Below are 22276 nucleotides of genomic sequence, written 5' to 3' on the forward strand. Positions count from 1 at the left end.
ACTAGAATGGGCAACAACTCCAGAAAACAGAGATTACCCGTCAAACCACACTCCCTCCACCCTTGTGGCCAAGTACCAACACACAATTTTCCCTGAAAATACGCCCCGAATCCGATAGAACCGAAAGCATCCGTACACAATTGCATCTACACATTCAAAACTCCCACTGCAATCCATAATGATCTGCCGTTATATTCCCCCAAAAACGAATCCCAAACCCTCAAATCTGCCTTATGCTCCTGGCCAAGGCGAATAAAATGGTGGGGACATCTAACACCAGCAGTTGCTTGCGCTAAACACCTACAGAAAACACGGGCCATTGGCATAATTCTACAGGCGAAATTGAGCTTCCCCAACAAAGATTGCAGGAGCCGCAGGGTGATTTTTGTTTTCACCAGAGCCTCCTGCACCGTTGCCCGCAGATCGACAAGTTTCGCCTCCGGCAACTTACATTCCATTGCATGGGAATCAATTTCAATTCCCAAGAAACAGAGCGTTGTGGTTGGTCCCTCAGTTTTTTCAAACGCCAACGGAACCCCAAAGTCAGCAAAAACATCCATCACTGCCTGTAACATTATTGCACACGACAGCCGAGCCGTAGGGCCCACACAAAATAAATCATCCAAATAATGAATAACTGCTTTAGAGCCAGCTCGTACATGGATCACCCACTCCAAAAATTTGCTGAAGGCCTCGAAATAGGCCCAAGAAATAGAGCACCCCATAGGGAGGCACCTATCAATATAAAAAAGGCCATCAAACGAGCACTCCAGCAAGTGCATGGATTCTGGGTGCACTGGCAAAAGGTGAAATGCAGACTCCACATCCACCTTAGCCATCAGTGCCCCTTGCCCCGCCGTCCTAACCGAAAGAACCGCCCCTTCGAACGACGTATGGGAAAGCCGCGTCAAAGACTCATCAATATCATCATTTACCGAAGAACCCTTCGGATAAGATAAATGATGTATAAGCCGAAATTTGCCCGCCCTAAGACTGACAAGGAAACTGCTACACTGACACTGGCTGCACACACCTTTTCCTGACAAAATTTTTCAAGCCATGAAATGGCTTCCCTGCTTATCCCCCTACACATACATCCCCTAACTCCACTCCCAATGCTCCCAACCCCCTAGCAACAATTCCTAATTCAAACCCACCCACCAACCTATAATCAAAATACCCCTCTAGGTAACCCCTTGCAGACCCAGACCCGTCATGACCGCCCTCTGCCCAGCTCTGGTTAGCTCTGGGCTCACATTGCTATAAAGCACTGATTTTCAATGGAACTGGGGAAAACCTGTCACTAGGTTGATTCGCAAGGCACTAGATGAGGATTTGTGGGGGTGACCCCATGCTGTCCATTTGATTTATTAATTTAATGAACACATGATATGCTTAGATACAATGTCCCAGCAGGCAGTATCACACATGAAAGGCTTAGATACAGGACTCCAGAAGACAATATCGTACAAGATAGGCTTAGATTTAGGACCCCAACAGACAGTATCACACATAATAGGCTTAGATACAAGGCCCTATCATACAGTATCACACATGATTGGATTAGATATATGACCCCCAGCAGACAGTATAACACATGATGGGCTTAGATAGAGGCCCTCAGCACAGAGTATTACACATGATAGATTTAGATACAGGGCCCCAGCAGACAGTATCACACATTATAGGCTTAGATACAGGGGCCCAGCATACAGTATCATACATGATAGGCTTAGATACAGGGCCACAGCAGACAGTATCACACATTATAGTCTTAGATAAAGAGTCCCAACAGACAGTATCACACATGATAGGCTTAGATACAGGGCCCCAGCAGACAGAATCAAACATGATAGGCTTAGATAAAGAGCTCCAGCAGACAGTATCACACATGATAGGCTTAGATACAGAGCCCCAACAGAGAAAAATCACATGTTAGGTTTACGTATAAGGCCCTTAGCAGACCGTGTCACACATTAAAGGCTTAGACACAGGGCACCAGCAGAGAGTATCACACATGATAGCATGCTAGGCTTAGATACAGGGCCCCAGCAGAGAGTATCACACATGTTAGGCTTATATACAGGGCCCGAGCAGACATTATTACCATATACTTACCCTCGCTGCCCCTAAGTCAGGCTCTCTTCACCTCTTGGGTCCTGATGCTGTTCAGCAACAGTACATTGTATGGGTGGCAGCGCGGCGCAGATAACGTTCTGATGCTGAATGGCATCCTGACCCAGCACTTTGTCCGAAGGTGAAGAGGACCTGACTCAGGAGTGGTGACTGGGTACGTATATAAAGGCCCTGATGGAGATGGCAATGGGAAGTGCAGGACCCAGTAGGCACGGGGCCCATTGTATGGGGCCCGCTTGAACCGCCCAAAGGTGGGCCCTGCATAAAACCCCTTCAATCTGAAGAAGAGCTCTCTCTTTAGTGCCATTTTACTAATATACTTCATTCAACATTTGTACACCCACTAGGGGCACACTATTTAAAGCAATTTATGCAAATTACACATGTATTTTTTATATTATGTAGCATTATCTCAAGAAAAATGGTGTCTTCTAATCTCAGTTAAAGGGAAATTAAAATTAAAATAGATCTTATTGTCAACGCTGTATTTTCTGAGCAAATCTAATTTATTGAGTAAAATGATGCTGTACTATGTTAATGAGCTATTTTGTTGGCAGGTTATTGCTATGAAAGCCATACTGTTATTTTAGGTAATGGGACTAATACTGGTCTGTAGGAATATTTGGTTTCTTATTTAAAGGGGTAGTGTCATCACCATTATTGTATCTAATATGTATCATTATTCCAATATTATTACTTTCTAAAATTAAATTTATTTTTGAAAATGTCTCTATGAATAGAAATCCCTCCACTAACCTTCCACGCCAGGTTTGCTATTGGAGGCGTCTACCAGCAGTGCCCTCTAATAGAGGACGTGCATGCACACTGAAGATCAAGCCATCCTCTCCATGTTCTCTCTGGGTCTACAAGTGCATGATCTGAGCATGTGCAATTCAATCAGCTCCATCCTGCTGCATAGTGAAGCTTCTAAGCTGTTCAGAACGGCTCTGGGGCTACACTATATTTACAAGCACTTATCTCGCAGTTCCACACGGCTCCTGGTTAAAGGCCCTTATACATGGACCAATACTTGGTTGAACGGGCATTCATGCAAACACTCGTTCAGAATCATTGACCTGTGTAAACAGGGTAAAGATCAGGCGATGAACGAGTGAATGCTCGTTCATCGGCTGATCACCTCTTTCATGCGGTAAAGAAATTGTCGCTAGTCATCACATCTCCCGGTGTAAATAAAGGATGTGCTGCCGACATGATGCAAATGCATGGGGACAAACAATCGTAGTAATGATTGTTCGTCCCCATACTTAACTATCATTGCTCCGTTTGAGTGGAGCAAACAAGTGCCGATCGACAAGCTGTACTCGTTAAAAGGTGGTTAAAGACGGGCGATACCTGCCCCTGTAAAACCTCCTTCTGCTGCAGCAGTTCAGGAATAAAATAGGAACCTCCTTTATTTCATGACATCATGAACTATGCCCAAAATTAGTGATTAGTAGTTTCTAAAAAAAAAAAATCTCTTGTTTGCAATTTAATGGCAGGCCAAAGAGAGGTGTACATTTACACATCAAAAGAAATATAACATGTGTTACTTGTTATTTTATATATTTATGTCATAAAGTGAAATTATAATTAAGATTTTATAATGTTATAGGATAAACTATTTATTGTACAACTTGAGTATTTATTTAGATTTTAAAATAATTGATTATAATATATAATATATCAGTACGAGAAAGAATTTGTCATGAAGTGGAGAGGTCCTGGCAGTAGTTAGCCCACCATCAAACAAGGAAGTGATTCTGGATGCTAAGAGTCCAAGCTGGTGACCCGAAAGAATAAACAACGTATATAGCGTTTAGTTTGTTTCAAATGCCATTAGCTGCCGGTTTCCAAAAATAACGTGTTCTGAGGCAACCCCTAATTTAGAGTCAGTCCTGTTAAAAACATCAGCATTCACATCATTAAAGCTTGATTATGAAAAATGTTGGTGACAGATCATTGTAATAAGAAGCCTATAACGAAACTATATACTAACAATGTAGGCTAGAGTTTCCCATGCCAAACCCCTGGAGTTCCTTGGAACAAAGTTATGGATTTCACACAAGTCAACAGCAGCAAGGGTAGTTACTTTTTTCCAATATGACAGACAAAATAACTTCAGCCTGCTGAAATATAATTGGTAGGGGGCAAGCAAAGCAGTGACCAATTCTGAACCAGGTCATAACGCTGGCTGAAAAACATGGTATGGTTTCCCATTTCCCACACCAAGTTCCAGAAGTAGAGCCCACACCTATCAGTATGAAACCCACACTAATCAGATGGGAATACCCCTTTAATTTGTATTGCGGCCCTTGGGAGTAGAACAATCTGACAGTGTGGCTCTTGGTCCAAAAAAAGGTTTTGCACCCCTGGTCTAAAGTAACAAAAAAGTCTAAGGATGTGCCAAATTTATCATAAATCATGAGCCACTGTGATAAATTTGATCCATGTAGTCTAGTTCCAAGCTGTCTAAATTGAAAACAGTCTTAATAAATCTACCTTATTCTATTTATCTTCCACTAACATAAAAGTCTGTATATCCTTGTATATTAATCTGTTGTCACTGAATCTCCTCCAGGCTGATTTCTGTTTCCTGTAGATGATGTAAGGGTATTGCCAACCAATTATATTTTCTATTCCATGTACGTAGTTCGCTGGAGTTTGGGCACTGCTTGTGACTTGCTTGCTGTTGTACAGGCACAGCCTCTCCTATGCCTTTTCCCGCACCTTAGCCCTACATCTGTAGTCCTCCAAAATTCTGCACATAATTTGGAATGATCTTGATTACTGTAGTTTCTGCTACAAGTGTTTGACCACATCTCTGTATGAAATACCTGGGCAAGTCATCAGGGGACATGTTATTACCAGAGCTACTGTAATGGGCTAACTAGGGGAAAGGGAGGGGTTGCACAGCCCTACCAAAACCATAGAGTAAGGGATTTATCCCCCAGACCATCTGCAGAGCAATGGCTCAACTGGGAAAGAAAAAACACCATTCTTGATACCCAATGGCTACAGTTCATTACTGTTAGAGAGAATAATTTAACACCCATAATGGTACTCTATACAGAGGAACAAGGCTTGAAGGTTATAGTCCAAGATGGGGGCCTTGTCCAGCTTATGGTGCAGGGGATGGCTGGTCTGTCAGCAGTTGGTAAAAATATCTCTGTCACCACGATTCACAGTACAGAACTTTCCCTTCCCACTTGTATTGGCTCTTTTTGGCAGCTCTCACCCTACCCAGTACAGCCAATAACCTGATCCCAAAAATCAGGACTGCAGCTTGGTCTTGTTAGCTCCCCTATCTACAGCCTTGACTGACACCCTAGTCTGGTCAACCAGCACCACGTACCAACTCTGCTGTTGGCGCCAAACCACCTATATATATATATATATATATATATTAAACTCCTACATTAAGAGCGTTGTGATTCTGTGCAGAGCGTCCGCACGTACCCTGGACCTAACGTCTGCCATCACAGTGTCCAACTGGAAGAGATATACACACATATATATATATATATATATATATATATATATATATATATATACATATATATATACATATATATATACATATATATATATATATATATATATATATATATATATATATATATATATATATATATATATATATATATATATATATAATGCTACATTAAAACCTGCAATAAATGAAAACACATCACGAAACATGACCTTTGCTCTTTCACTGTGTTTATAAGGGAACCCTTGGCAACAACTGCAACACCGCACCTGTGGGAAGTAACCAACATTAGTTAAAAGGACACTATCAACAAACACAAATGTCCACTATTCTTGCACCTCCTACACTAATCCCTGCAGACAGTGATACCTTAGATTTTATTTTAAGATTGAAGACAGAAGCATGTTTATGCTCATCTAAAAAAACACCTTAGAGGTTGCCTAATGGATATAGAAGAGCACTGTTATAATGTCGGCTAGGATAGGGGATGGTGGGAACGATTTCATGGAAGTTCTGGAGTTTCTCTTTCAGCTAGAAATGCAGCAGTTCTGACAAGCAGGCAGAGAACATGTCCAAACATCTTGTAGATGCTTTAAATAAAACAGCCTGTATATCATACAGTGTGAAAATTGATATATATATATATATATATATATATATATATATATATATATATATATATATATATATATATATATATATATACATATCATACCCTGCATGGATATAGACAATACATATATTTGCACAAATTGGAAAAAAGAATAAAAAAACATTTCCTGTTGAAATCCCAGAAACTGTTTCTAACAATACCAGAATTTTCTTTTCAATATTGACGGCAGGTCAGGGGATGGAATTACATAGTAAACTAACAGATACTTACCACCTGAAGTCCCCCCCCCCTCTCTAGCGATGAGATTCTGTTCGCCGCCGCTCCTGTCCCGGAAGCTCCTGCAATGGTCACGTGCCATTCATCAGTCCCGTGCCGCGCCAGTCAATCGCAGGCCTAAGCGGTGATGCTTCCATGAATGGTATATGACCGCTGAGGCTAGACAGTTTTTATGACAAGGTTTGTATAGCTTCATTGTAGAAATATAGAGAGATAGCGACTATTATTTAGCAATATTTAATGACACACATACACACAAAACGCTAACACACAATACATTAAAGGAGTATTCCCGTCTTAGACATTTATGTCATATACAGAATAAGCGATAAAATGCCTGATAGATGCGAGGCCAAGCTCTGGAACCTGCACCTATCTTCAAAATGGGAGCTGCCGACCCTGTGTAGCCTCACTTGCCGCATCCAGCAGCGAATGATTGAAGAGGTGGCCATTGCTGCTCTCTCCATTTTGTTCTATGGGACATATGGAAACAGCCAAGCAAGAATGCTTGGCTGTTTCTGCAATCCCCATAGAAGTACATAAAGATAGCCACGCACATGCACGGACATCTCTACATTCATTCTATACCTGGATTCATTCTCTCCATTCATTCTCTGCCGGCAGCCGTGTCACCAGGTGGGAAGGGTTGGTGACTCTTGTTCTGAAGATAGGTGCGGCTTTCATAGCTAACAGACATTTATGGCATATCCCATGGATATGTCATAAATGTGTAAGATGGGAATACCGCTTTAACGTCCACCTTTGCTGAGCTTTGCCACATGACATACAACATTCTGACAGGTAGAGTTTAGCATCTGACTATAGATCACCACATTCTTACATGTGAGTAGTAGTCTGAAGTCAGATTCCGAGTACCAACTGTTAGAATTTTATATGTCATGTGGCGAATCTCAGCAAAGGTGGGCTTGCACTTTAAGCACTGCAGAGTCATGTCCACCCATTTACCCTGCCCCTCGCCATCCTTCCTGCATGAATATGCACTTGCTTTGCAGAGGTCACAGGAACATACAGAAGCATGCCCTCTGCTGTCTGTTTTGCCTATTACTTTAAGAACAGCAGTCAGTGGAGCAATCTTTGCATGGGGCATGCAGCCCAGAATCTGGGACACAATCCCTTAATATGTGCCTATTAAGTTTTAAAATCCTGTATATAGGTATAAAATTATAATAAGAATTCTGCAGATAGAAAATGCATAGCATAAAAGGCTTCCGTCATCAATTGTCCAGATCATTTTCTTTGGAAATGAGAGTTATAATTTACATTATATAGATATAAGACGTAAAAAAAGGAAAGATGGGTTTCAAGAGACTACATTGTATATTCAAACACTATGTCAAGGTGTGTGTTGCTGAACATGTATGTCTGAGTCTCCTTTATGTACAAAGCACATAATATCCAGTTGTATACCACAAATCAATCTACCTCTGTACTAACATAGTACATATTCTGGTTTGTTTCTCGACGGACTCTTTTACCTTTAAATTGAGAGAGCTTTGATATAATAGGAGTCATCAGAGAGGAACAGCTAGTTACCAAGGAGACTCCCTGATGAATCAGAGAGACGGACTGCTACCAGAGCTGCACATTCTGTATCTCCCTAATTCAAAGGAGCTCACGTTTTTTACACTGGATAAGACTGTTTCAGGCATCCATCGAGCATGGCTTTGTGCTGACAAATACGACCCTAACCATATTTTGTGTCTGGCAGGCTTGTTGTTTCTTTTTTGAGAAAGGGACAGCAAGAAGAAACCTTATTTCTCTGTGTCGAAAGAAGAAAGAGATTGTAGCAATGAGAGATTTCCTTGGATCGAACTTGGCTGTGCGAGAACAAATACAATCCAAGGACATAATAGACTAGCTGGAGCATACATAGGTGGAAAATGAGATTATTGATATTTAACAAAGATATGAATAATAGGATGCAGAGACTAGGAAGGGTGTGAAATGCCTTCTTTTCTCTTTGCTGCAGTGTATGGGATTTTTATTTAAGTCAAGGATCTCCTGAACACGTCAGATCTCCCTATGGCTCTCTGGACTAGGTCTCCACTGGTTAATCTAAGTCCTGTGTTTTTCAGGAACCTATTGGTTTGCTAGGACCTCTAGAGAAATACATGGGATTTTTTTTTTTTTTATGTCGTATGGTTACATTTAGAATTTGGAGTATACTCCTTTAACTATGTTGTATCTGTGAGGTGACACGGTGACAGTGCTAGGGACATTAATATTGTATATCGTCTGATGATGCTCACATTTTTCTGACAGGATACAAAAGTTACTTATCCAACACAAAACTACTGTAAGTCTTCTTCGGATGAGGGGAATTATTCTTTCCATGGAGCAAATTTACAAGGTAGTCTACAAAAGAGATTCAAAGATCAGTGACAATAGAAGCAAAGAATCTTTCAAACATGCGGAGATCAGGGCATTGTAAAATAAAGGTAGGTTGCACATTTCTTACTAATTGTTTAGCGTTTATTTGTATCTATTGTGTTAGGCTTGTTTGTGTATATCATGTATAATGTTGCAGGTGGAAAATGATAATATAGCTCCATAGAAGTCTACTATTAAGATACTCATTTATAACCTTGTTATTATTCTAGTATATATTATATACTGAATGCATTGAAACTTTGTGTTAAATAATTAATTAGCTTTTTTAATAGATCATTGGTACTTGGTGCCGTTTTCTTTAAAACCTACATGATCATGAAGAAGTTATATTGTATTATTTGCCAACTATACCAACTTAGCATTTAGTGTTGTGCCAATCACAATGGACCAGCACATTTTTGTTACTCAGCAATGTAGTATGAATCATATAACTTCATATGATAGGAAAAAGGCCAGTACAATGATTGTTCTTTTTGAAGGTGTAAATGGAGGCGAAGCTTGTGTCTCGTCGTAATGAATGCAGCATCCTGGGCTGCAATAGAGCAAAGGCTCATAAACTCTGGCCTAGGACAATTACGTCTGGAGTTTTCACTGGGACCTATAGCCTTCTTCAATTAATGATATTTTAGACCTTACAATGTTATTTTTTATTTTTTTACGCATAGCTATAAAATACCTATATGATTCTCATGTTTTGAGGTAGAAACACAATTATTTGCTCTTTGTTGGTGTGCTTCATTACTGTTATGTCTTTATATAGAAACATATGTTGCGCTCTCATTTTTTAATATACGGAGCAATATAACTTGGCGCGCAAGGGCTGATCTCAAGGACCGCTGAATTCAGGGAGGATTTGTTTATTTACTTACACTCATCTTTACTGCATGTCTATATATATTCAATGTACGTAAAAAGCAATGTGTAGATAAGCATGCTGTCATTTTAAGTAAATAAATCCCTGCAGGTGCTATGTATAATGGAACTAAAGTACTAACTGTGCCCTATTAGTTAACTGTACCTAATAAAGTTTTAGAACCCTTTATTAAAACATAATAATGTGATACAGATAGAATATGCTCAGTATATACATGCAAATCTATCCAACCCCAGAGTAGTCAACAAATCTAATCCATCCAGCAGAGTGCAACCAACAACAGACAGCAGTTGTAGTGTTGTAGCTGATCAAAAGGAAGTTTGTCTACTTTATTCTAATCTGTAATTTTCCAGAAAAAGGTAGAGGGCAATTTCTGATAACATCGTTATTGATTTCAATGAGATTTTTCTGATGGCTTATGCCTTTATTTGTACCATTACAGCCAATGTCATCCGTTGCTATGCTTTGCTTCTCAATCAGTTAGGGCATGCCCAGACGTGGCGGTGTTCTTCCGCCACTGTCCGCATCAATGACGCAAAGAATCTGCGTTGCAGATTCTGTAGCGGCTCTGCCTAAAATGGGCATTAAATTGATGCGGACTAGCCGTTGCGTATTGAGGGGAAGGGGGCTTCCCTTCTCTCTATCAGTGCAGGATAGAGAGAAGGGACAGCCCTTTCCCTAGTAAAAGTAACAGAAATTCATACTTACCCGGCCGTTGAATTGGTGACGCGTCCCTCTCTTGATATCCAGCCCGACCTTCCTGGATGACGCGGCAGTCCATGTGACCGCTGCAGCCTGTGATTGGCTGCAGCCGTCACTTGGACTGAAACGTCATCCCGGGAGGCCGGACTGGAGGAAGAAGCAGGGATTTCTCGGTAAGTATGAACATCTATTTTTTTTACAGGTTGATGTAAATTGTGATCGGAAGTCACTGTCCAGGGTGCTGAAACAGTTACCGCCGATCGATTAACTCTTTCAGCACCCTGGACAGTGACTATTTACTGGTCACCCGTATTTACGGGAGCCCCATTGACTTCCTCAGTCTGGCTGTAGACCTAGAAATACATAGGTCCAGCCAGAATGAAGAAATGTCATGTTAGCAAATCCAATACGCTCCGCAGCACACATAACAGCTGCGGACTTCATTGCGGAATTTTGACTCTCCATTGAAGTCAATGGAGAAATTCCGCAATGAGTACGCAACAAGTCCTCTACACGTCCGCAACAACCATTGTATGCTGCGGACACCAAATTCCGCACCGCAGCCTATGCTACGCAGCGGAATTGTCCGCAACGTGTAAACAAACCCAACCACAAAGCTGTGGAAGGCAATGGAGAAACGTGTACGCTGCGGATTTCCGCTGCGGACTGTCCGCAGCGGAATTCCAGAGCAATTTCGCCACGTGTGGTCATGCCCTTAAGGACATATCCATTACAAATAGAATGGATATTGATGGAAAAAGTGACTAAGAAAGCTGTAACGTGCAAATAATAAGAGGAACATATGGGGCAGATTTATTATGGTTAAAAACTGGAGTAAGAGAGTCCTGAAAACTGTCTAAGGTGATTTGTGTTACACTTTTTTGAGATTCCTAATGATGCATAAGACACTTTTCTATTTTGTGTTTTAAATGGGGAGTGGCAGCGCATTGGTGGGGGTGTGGCTTGTTAGCTACGACATATTGATCAATAGCTAAAAACATTTTTATTTTTTTTCAATAGTGGATCACATGTACGACAGGTCAGAACTGGTGCTGAGAGTTTTATCATAGAAGCATTTATGATGAGCCTTGTGACACTTTAATAATTATGTAAGAACTGTTCTTACATAATGCCAAAACTTAATCCTGCAACATTTTGAATAAATCTATCCAGTACTCTCTAAGGCGTCATGCACACAGCCGTGCTCGTAATCACGGTCCGCGATGAAGGGCACGGATGGCCGCTGGCGGCCACGAACAGCCACATGCATTTTTGGACCGTGCTCCCATACATACAAAGGCCTTTCCATGGTCCATTGTTTTGCATCAGTGTCTAAGAAGCAACCCTTTAACAGCCTGGTTCTCAAACACACTTTTCATTAATAAGAGTTTATCAGTGCATTTGGTGTAAAACATATGGCGATTCCTACAGGGCTACTTTTTCTTAGCACATCAAAGTTAAGGCTTCCAGTAACCATCCAAATACAAGCACAGGCTTAGCGCTGTGAAAATACTAATTGTGCTAAAAAATAAATAAATAAGTGAGTTAACTGTGACATATGCAAATCCATGCAATCATTTCTGGAGGTTCAGAAGGAGATTTATAAACCTGAAATTGTAACCCCTTAATGACCGGCCCTGAAAAGGTCTTAATGACCAGCTACATTTTACAGTTTTTACCTCTCTGCATTTCAGCAGCCATAGCTTTTTTTATTTTTTTCATTGACGTGGCCGTATGGGGCCTTGTTTTATGCGGGAGAAATTTTATTATTTTTTTTCATAGTTTAGAAGTAGAAAAAAAATATTTTTACAGTGTGATTATAAGAAAAATTGATTCTCGGCATCGTTTTTCTTGTTTATTTTTTATCCCGTTCATATTTCACACTAAATAACCCATTCGATTAATTCTTCAGGTTATTACGGTCGTTTAAATACCTAATATGTGTTGGTTTTTTGTATTTATTTAGTGTAGGGGCAATAACATATATTTTATGCAAAATAATGACCTTTTTTTTTGGACTTTTTATAAAATGTATTTATTTTTTTGTTACTTTTTTTTAAATCCCATTCAGGGATAACTTTAGTTATAACTTTATTTTTTACTTGTAATGTATTAGCATACTTCTGTATGCTAATACATCATACTGTGTCACTATGACACAGGCTGATGTTAGGGCAGCACATAGTGTGCCGGAACTGCAGGCTTAATGAACAGACAGCCCTGGGGTCCTTTGTAGGTCACGAGAGCTGACTGCAGAGGGATTCCCCGGTGTTTGATCACGTTACCGGGTTTCCAATGACGAAATCAAAGTGGGGAATTACCTTTGATCTTGCCGCGGTCACGGACAGCGGCGATCAAAGGGTTAAACAGCTGGGGTTGGAATGTTTTCCGACCCCAGTTGTATTTAGCAGGCTGTTCTAAGATCAGGAGCTGTTAGTTACAGCTCCTGCTTAGAGGATGAGCAATCACAGGAGTGCTCATCAGCCTCTTCTACAGCGACGCCAAAAGACGTCGCTGTTGACTAAGGACATGCACCGCCTGCCATCAAAAGACGGTGGGTGGTCATTAAGGAGTTAAAGCAACTTAAGTAGGAGCAAGTTTTACTATTTGGGTAGAGGGTAGAGATAAAAAAAAAAATCCTGAACAAATCTAATGTCAGCACCTGCCCATCATTTATTACTCTAATAGCATCTTGAAAACATTCCACACTTATCTTTAAATGACTGAATCTTGAACCATTAGTTCATGATTTTAAATGACCAAACTACAAACCTGTATGTCAATGACATAGAACTTCTGGATTAAGGAGTTACAAACGAAGTATAGGAGCTGCACCGTAGCATGACATGTGGGTGCTATCCTCAGGGGAAACTTGACATGAGACCCCAAACAAGTACAACCACAATCCAAAAGAAGAGGCAGCATTCCAGTGGTATAAAAATCCAAAATGTATTCACCCAACATACAGGCAACGTTTCACCTTCCCATTGAAGGCATTGTCAAGCTATGAATGTGTGTGCTCCAAGCATTTAAATAGTGTGCAAAAGTACAAATTGGCAATGTATGATAATCAGATATGATTAAGTTTAAAGTGCAAAGTGCAATGCAGTAATACAACATACAAATACTGTAATTAATAAAACAATCATGTGAAAGACATGTGAATCAGTAGTTCAATAAAAAATAGGCATATATCGCAATAATCACAAAAAATACATGCATGTGCAATAAAGTGTCACTGAACATATTACGAGTTACAGCTGGCACTCACCCCAAGTCGCTACGAACAACACACCTGTTCAGGTTTTAAAGTTTAAAGGTAATACAATATTACAGTCATGACGATCTCGACGTTCATAATCATCCACCGCGCATGGTTCTACTTGAGCATTCATTGGTCGTAAGAAGCCATTGGGTCATCTTTCTCTGAGAACCTAAGTAGAGTGCTTTCTCTTTAAATGTTAATATACGTTTTTTTGTCTCTGTTTCCATGGAATAAACCGGAGTAGTTAATCCTGTCCAACATGCTATCAATAGTGGTAGCAATATATGTTTTAGCACTTAATATATTACAGTACAGGGGATAGACATAAAGAGATATACTTACCTTTTCCAAGATGGCGATGAAGATCTCAGTCTAACTAGTACGCATGCGCTCGTGACGCGCTGCATCAGATGACCTCTTTTCCACAGTTTTTCCAATCTAGCATTGATTGGTTAACAGAGGAATCCGGAAATGTCGAGATCGTCATGACTGTAATATTGTATTACCTTTAAACTTTAAAACCTGAACAGGTGTGTTGTTCGTAGCGACTTGGGGTGAGTGCCAGCTGTAACTCGTAATATGTTCAGTGACACTTTATTGCACATGCATGTATTTTTTGTGATTATTGCGATATATGCCTATTTTTTATTGAACTACTGATTCACATGTCTTTCACATGATTGTTTTATTAATTACAGTATTTGTATGTTGTATTACTGCATTGCACTTTGCACTTTAAACTTAATCATATCTGATTATCATACATTGCCAATTTGTACTTTTGCACACTATTTAAATGCTTGGAGCACACACATTCATAGCTTGACAATGCCTTCAATGGGAAGGTGAAACGTTGCCTGTATGTTGGGTGAATACATTTTGCATTTTTATACCACTGGAGTGCTGCCTCTTCTTGTGGATTAAGGAGTTGAAATGGCAAGCATTATTTTAAAGGCATCCTGTGTTCCTCTTAAGTTCTCCTATTCTTCAGGGTCATCAGAGAAAAGGCACAGTAGATCATACAATTCATATAAGGCCCCCTCTTTTCATAGTTTTGGTCACTGGTGCTCTGCTGACCCCCAGTCTCAAACACAAGTTTTTCACAGGTTGTTTTTCCTAATGATATCTAATTAGAGAACAAATAATAGCTATTGGCAGATGTACTAGGAGCAGGTATTATGTGTTGCTTATAGCAACTAGACAGAAATTGGTAGTATAACGGAACAGAGAGAGTAGATATGGGACAGGTATAAAGTTGGTAACATAAAGAGCACAGATATACAGAATTAGACAGCATATAGAGTCATCAGGTCAATATCAGTAGTCGCAACAGAGAGGTATCAGCACATGGAAGAAAAGTCAGACACAAGTCATGTCAATAATAGGTAAAAATGCTGCTAGGGTACAAAGAAACAAGCTCTAGCACAGGAGTACTATTACTAGTGGCCTAATGACCCAAATTTTAGTTCAAATGGGCTCTGTAAAGTGAAAAGGGTTCATTGTGGGTTACGGCGGAGTTCATTACATTTTGTTACAAAAAGCAGGTATGTTCCTGCACACTTGTTATCTCCTAGATATTAATCAGCAGCTGGGGCAGTTGCTAAGGCATCTGCTGAACAGCTGATTCATCAGTGCAGGTCAGATGACCCCCCCCCCCCCCACTGATGTGAGTCACTAAGGCTATTTTAGTTAGTGCAACCTCATTGGTCTACCTCTTCTTAAAAATCCCTGGCCTCAGCATTAGAGTGTCGGTAATATCATATGCTATGTGTGTCTACTTGTGCTTTCTTTGTGTTACCAGCCTAGTCTAGTATTTTTCCAGCTCTGCCTTGTATTTCTTTAGTCCTTGTTTACTTCAGTGTTTGGTCTTGTGTAGTTGTTTGTTTGTATTCTGTCTCAATTGTGTTCTGTTCTGCTTTCCTTGTTTTTCTTGGTTTTGGATGTTTAGTTTTGTTTTCATTGCCTTTGGTTTCAAGTATTTTCCATTGTCTGCAGATTAGGGACTTTTTTAGGGACAATGTTTGGGACAGTGAGAGTTAGTGCTTTTTGGTGTTATTGTCAGTGCTTATGGATAGATCAAGGGATAGATATAGGACAAGTTAGAGTTAGGCTCACCTTTTTACCATCACCCATCATCTGTTTGCTATCATTATTCAAATGTTATTATTGCCCATCATCCATTTGTTCCCATCATCTGTATGACATCTTTATTTTGTTAAAATTTCTATGTTGAAACGGTGAGTTCCTGTTTGTTGTATTCCGGTTGCCTGCTAGTATTGTGAAACATGCTGTAAAGGATCTGCCAGGCACAACCTCTGTGTATACGCCCATAGGTAATCAGTCTGCACCTGAGTCTATGTCTCTGAGACTGACTCCATCTTCCACCACTCAGGATGGCAGGCTTAGGAGTGGGAGAGCCTATCGCAGCCTGGCCAGACGGAGCTAGCTCCGCCCTCTGTCTATTTATACCTGCCTTTCCTGTTCCTCCTTTGCTTGTGATCTTCTCGTGTGGTTTCCTGGCCCAGCTACAGCTTCTGACTATTTGATCCTGCTCCATACTGACCCTGGCTTACTAACTACTCTCCTGCTCTGCGTTTGGTACCTCGTACACTCCTGGTTTGACTCGGCCCGTTCACCACTCTTGTTGCTCACGGTGTTGCCATGGGCAACTGCCCCATTTCCCTTAGCTTTGTGTACCCTTGTCTGTTTGTCTCGTGCACTTACTGAGCGTAGGGACCACCGCCCAGTTGTACCCCGTCGCCTAGGGCGGGTCGTTGCAAGTAGGCAGGGACAGAGTGGCGGGTAGATTAGGGCTCACTTGTCCGTTTCCCTACCCCCATCATTACACATGCTCCCTATTTTGCTTTCCTTCGACAGTCCAGCTGGCTCACAATTCAGTTCTGTAAATCCTGGGAATAAGGTCCCGAGTTGCACTGTTAGTCCCCTGGTAAGGGGATTACTATAGGTGGAGCCTAGTTCTGCCATCTTGTGGCCATCCGGCATCGCTACACATTTTCTTTTTCACTTCTCATACATTTTGTTTATTTTAAAGAATTCATATTAATATTGATCAGTGGGGATCTGGCCTCTAGGACCCCCTTTCAATAAGTACAATGAAAAGGCCCTTCATTGTCTACATGGTCACAGCGGATTATGTATACAAGTGGCTGTGCCTGGCACTACAACTCAAGACACCACAGGAAGTTTGTGATGGCATCCTCGACCCACAAATGTGTAAGAAATTCTACAGGAGATTAAGGGAGAAGCAATAATTAAAAAACAAACAAATTATAGTTTCCTTTGAGGGTAGAAGAATTGATGATGAAGTTTTATGTGCATAAGGATTGCTAACGAAGCCCTGTGATAAAACAACAATGTGTCATGGACCTATTAAAGAATTCTCTAATTCAGTTGTATTGCTATAGAGGGTACAGAGGTTGCAGTTGCACTTGGGCCCTGGTGCCTAAGGGGAAACAGTGCTATAAATGGGCTGTCCAATTACTGTATCATGATAACTGTACAACAATATAGTAGCTCTAGAGAAAGCTTAGATAGATAGATAGATAGATAGATAGATAGATAGATAGATAGATAGATAGATAGATAGATAGATAGATAGATAGATAGATAGATGATAGATAGATAGATAGATAGATAGATAGATAGATAGATAGATAACATATTTAGATTAGACGGACAGACAGACAGACAGATAGATAGATAGATAGATGACATATTTAGAAAGATAGATAGATAGATAGATAGATAGATAGATAGATAGATAGATAGATAGATAGATAGATAGATAGATAGATAGATAGATAGATAGATAGATAGATAGATAGATAGATAGATAGATAGATAGATATCGATAGACAGATACTGTCCACCGAGGGTAGTGTGCAAAACTCTTACTTATGTGTATTGTTTTCTTGGCTATAAAACAGCTCAGTACATAAACCCATAACTCTTGGTATTTGATTCCCAGTTGCATCTTCATGTTTTCTAATGTTGTGGTGTCTGTGGTGAGAGAGAACCTTGAGTGGCTATACACTGCCATGAGCTGAACCCACCACTTTCTACAGGCACCATAACCAAAGGCTGCCTCTCTATCTCTGGCTTATTTTTATAATCAGTATTTATCAATGTATAGCAGAAGGTATAGAAAACCTCACAGATTTTCCCATAAAATGCTACTACTGTGAATGGGATCATTTTACAGCCACAAACTTACTGTATGCAGGAAAGAGTACATTGGTACAGTTCTTCTTTCCCCCAATGTCAGTGTTTGATGTTCTTATATATTAATCCAAGAACGGAATGTTTTCAATACTACAGGGATTTCTTTATGTTTTTATTGTATTCTTTTTCCCACTACAGAAACTGGTGATTCCTTAGTATAGACACAAGAAACACAGTTATAATATCACAATAAAATGTTCTATAAAATCGGATAATGGAAATTTTATGAATTTCGGTATCATACTGAGGATCGTTAACTCTGTTCTCCTCCTAATATATACTGATCTCTGATGAGCCCTACACTTGTACATTACGCTGTACACTAAGTTGTCTACAGCAGAGATATTTCTCAAATGTAGCAATTGTCAATCATTTTGACATGGTATGTGATTTAGAATTAGCTGCTACTAAACTTGCATAGAATGTATTATTCATCCACTATTATGTCCGCCTAGTATTTTTAGTGGTTATTTGTCTAAAGCCGAATAATATGCATTTGTTTGCCCAGTGTTTGACTTTATAATTAAATAATCAAGGCTAAAAGAAGGAAATAAGCAATGATGATAAAAATATATTGTGAATACTTCCTGCTATGATAATTATGGCAGATTGTAAAAACTAGTCAAAAAATAAAGAGAAAAAAAGGGGAAAAAAACATCACCATCTGTGATTTTCTCAAATTCCTCAATTTAAATGTACTCCTGCCCGGGTAGCTATTTTCATTTTGGATTTAATACAGCAAGTGGTAAGGTTGGCTTGTACAGTACATACTGTAATTTGATGCAGTACTATACAGTGTAATGATAATTGTATACCCCTATAAGCAATGAATTGACGCCTAAAAATATGTGGGTTATTTTTTAATGAATTTGCTTAAAAAGGATATGTCATTTAAGTGTATTAATAAGTGTATTAATATACCCTCTGTTCCCATAAAGAATTTTGATATTATCCATACTGAGGCACATTCTACAAAAATCCCTCAATACGATTTTAATTATATTTCTGTAGATGTAACTTTCAAAAAATGCTCCCAGGACAGATACTACTAGTAAAAATAAGGTCTGACACTGTGTTAAATGTATGTATTGTATGCTTTATGATTAATGCATCCACATATTCATATTGAGGGGAATAGAGCCTCTTCTTATTAGGACTAATACAAGGACTTACTGGAACTAATACAAGGGTGTACCCTGCTCAGAACCCCTTTTATTAGCTGGAGACAAGAGTTGCATCAAGCACAGTTTTTGGCTTTGGAGGATAAAATAAGGATGCCTATGGATTACAATAGGAAAATACATCCTTTTCTCTGTAGCATCACTGCATATAAAACAAGAATTTACTCAGCTTATTGCAAAGTGTCCTAGCTGTGAGACCCACACACCAGCTTGTCTTTGGGTACAATACCTTCAATACAGTCTATGTATTTATGCAAAAATACTAATTCAGCAGGGCTGAGATTTTAATTTAGCAAAACGGAAATAGATATAAAAATATAAATGTATTTTTATCTGAAAGGGTATTTCTATGTCATTAATTTCTCATCAATGGGAGTCCAACCTTTGGGACTCCCACGGATCCTGAGCCTTAAAGGAAACCTGTCACCAGCATTTCACCTATTGAACTCTATTCACCCCTCGCTGGCCGCTGCTGTCAAAAGTTCATTGCCATTATCCCCTCTCCTAAACTCCTCCTCCGATTGTAAATAACGGTCTGCAAACATTTTGCGCCTTTTATGGTAATAATCCGTCAGTCTCATTCGTACCTCTTCTTATGCCTGCCCACTGCCAAAAACTGTCCCGCCCTGTCCCTCTGCTCTCTTAGTCCACCCTTGGACTTCCGGCAACTCCTTCAATTTTTCTTTACAGTCATTGTTATAAATATCTGTCGCTTATTAAGCGTTTATAATAAGTTATTTAAATATGTTTTTCTACAATTGCGTCACTGTTTACAATTTCATGGCAAAAAATATCTGAGAGCAAAGGTAGATTCTAATCTTTTCAAATGTCTCCTGAAACTGCCCTCTACTTTACATTATACATTATGAAGTATTGTATCACATGTTGGGATGTGTCCTATCAAGTGTGGATGCCTAAATTTTAAAACAAGGACTATTGTGGTCCGCATTGTCAAGCCCTTATATTTCTCAAAAGCAGAACTTTTAGGGTATGTTCACACGGCCTATTTTCAGACGTAATTCGGGCGTTTTACGTCTCGAATTACGCCTGAAAAGACGGCTCCAATACGTCTGCAAACATCTTCCCATTGCTTGCAATGGCTGTTACGATGTTCTGTTCAGACGAGGTGTAATTTTACGCTTCGCTGTCAAAAGTCGGCGCGTAAAAAGACGCCCGCATCAAAAAAGTGCATGTCACTTCTTGGGACGTAATTGGAGCCGTTTTTCATTGACTCCATTGAAAAACAGCTCCAAGTACGTCCGTAATGGACGCAGCGAAAAACGCGTGCACTTGCGTGTGAACATACCCTTAAAAGCAGTAGGCTGATCAAATTTAAAAATAAGACATTGAATATCCTATAAAAATATTAAGTCAAACAAAGAAGTTTAACAAATTTAACATAATAAGAACCAAAGTTGAAAACAGATAGCATATGAAAAGATGTTAGTGATATTATGGAGAAAAAAAAATGGCATCAGAAAGTAATATACATTTTAAATATTTTTTGGGGTGAAAAAATATATCATGATTTTTTTGACAGTTTTTATTTTTTTGTGTCATTTCTTGCCATGTACAAATTAAGCTAAAAGTCATAATGGCATATTGCAGTTGTTGTATGTGCTGGCATCAAACCGAGACGTAGGCTAGAGTAAAATTGAATGCTATGACTTTATAATCACTACTGTGAGCAGCTGGGTTTATCTGGGGAGAGATGCTGATGATGTCATCATAAGTTCTAGACTGTGAATAAAGGGGAGGGCGGCAGTTCCTCCTCCAATAAGTAAACAAAGCATAAGACAAAATATTTCCTATAAATTGATCTCATTAATTTTATTATTTTTTGTCTGGGATGGGATGGTGGGGTTGGCAAAATGACATCAGATAATGTTGTAAAATACTTTGATTTGTTCCTCTTCTAATTCTGTAAAAATTTGATTGAAAACCTAATAAAGATACATTTAAAAAATAAAAATAAAGTATAAGGCCCTGTTCCCATTTAGTTTTTTGCAGGCAGAGAAATCTGCCTCGAAATTCCGTCTGGAATTTTGAGGCAGATTTTGACCTGCCTGCACGCCATTTGCCACATTTTTCGCGTCGTTTTTCATCTGCAGCCATTGAGCACCTCGGGCAAAAAACACAGCGAAAAATTCTTTCTCTGCCTCCCATTGATGTCAATGGGATGTCAGAGACGTAAACGCCCGAAGATAGGGCATGTCTCTTCTTTTTTCCGCGAGCGTTTTGTACTGCTCGCGGTAAATAAATACCTCCGCCTCCCATTGAAATCAATGGGAGGTGTTTTCAGACGTTTTTTTGGCTCATTTTCCGCGTAAAAAAAATGTGCCAAAAAACTCTGTGTGAACTCCCCTTAAATAAATTGATCAAATTCAACAAAAAAAATTCCATGCACAGGTAACATTTATCGCTTTTAAATAAGCTAAATAACTTTTGCAGATAGTATTGCTTTAAAGGTCAACTCTACTGAAAAATCAGCAGTCCGCAGTCTAAAGAAACAGGAACTGCAGAACTGGAGATGAAATAATATTTGTTTTTTTAAGGTAAAGTAGCGGTGGGGTGAAGGAAATACTTTTAGGCTGCTGAAGGTCAATTCAAGGCCTTTCATTGAATATGTACAAGGAAAATATGACATCCCATAAACATTAACTGTATGAAGTTCTCTATTGGTTTATAGTTACTCGGGTCTGAAATTAAATAAAGAGATAATTTACAAAATATATAATATGTCATACACATATTAAAAAAAAAACCTGATTAATTGCAATTCTATCGTTTTGGGGAGAGTGACTGCAGGGGGTACTACTTATTTTCACTCATCATCTACATAAATGGCGTACATGCATGTTGGGCATATGTCATGTTTATGGACAAATATATATAAACAAAATTTCTTCCTGCTCTGCTAGCAACTGTCCTTGAGATCAGCATTGAGGGACTTTGAGCATCAGAGAGTAATTTATGACCTATGACAGGCTACAACTATGACATACTGAGAACACTTTATGTGTCTTTTAGTTTAGATTTAGTCTAAAGCTACAGTATGAGGTACGTGAGAGATGGGGAGATGTGG

The 22276-nt window shown here is 39.5% G+C and overlaps 1 protein-coding gene across 1 annotated transcript in view; it reads left to right on the forward strand.

The window, feature by feature from the left end:
* Positions 1 to 22276, forward strand: part of KCNMB2 (potassium calcium-activated channel subfamily M regulatory beta subunit 2) — a 626403-nt gene that overhangs the window by 295886 nt on the left and 308241 nt on the right. The window contains exon 2 of the mRNA XM_075861645.1: positions 8799 to 8974. The gene's annotated coding sequence lies outside the window, so the exon portion shown is untranslated. The remainder of the gene's footprint in view (positions 1 to 8798; positions 8975 to 22276) is intronic.

This window comes from Rhinoderma darwinii, chromosome 4 (genome assembly GCF_050947455.1).
Source record: "Rhinoderma darwinii isolate aRhiDar2 chromosome 4, aRhiDar2.hap1, whole genome shotgun sequence".
In the NCBI taxonomy this organism is placed as follows: domain Eukaryota; kingdom Metazoa; phylum Chordata; class Amphibia; order Anura; family Rhinodermatidae; genus Rhinoderma; species Rhinoderma darwinii.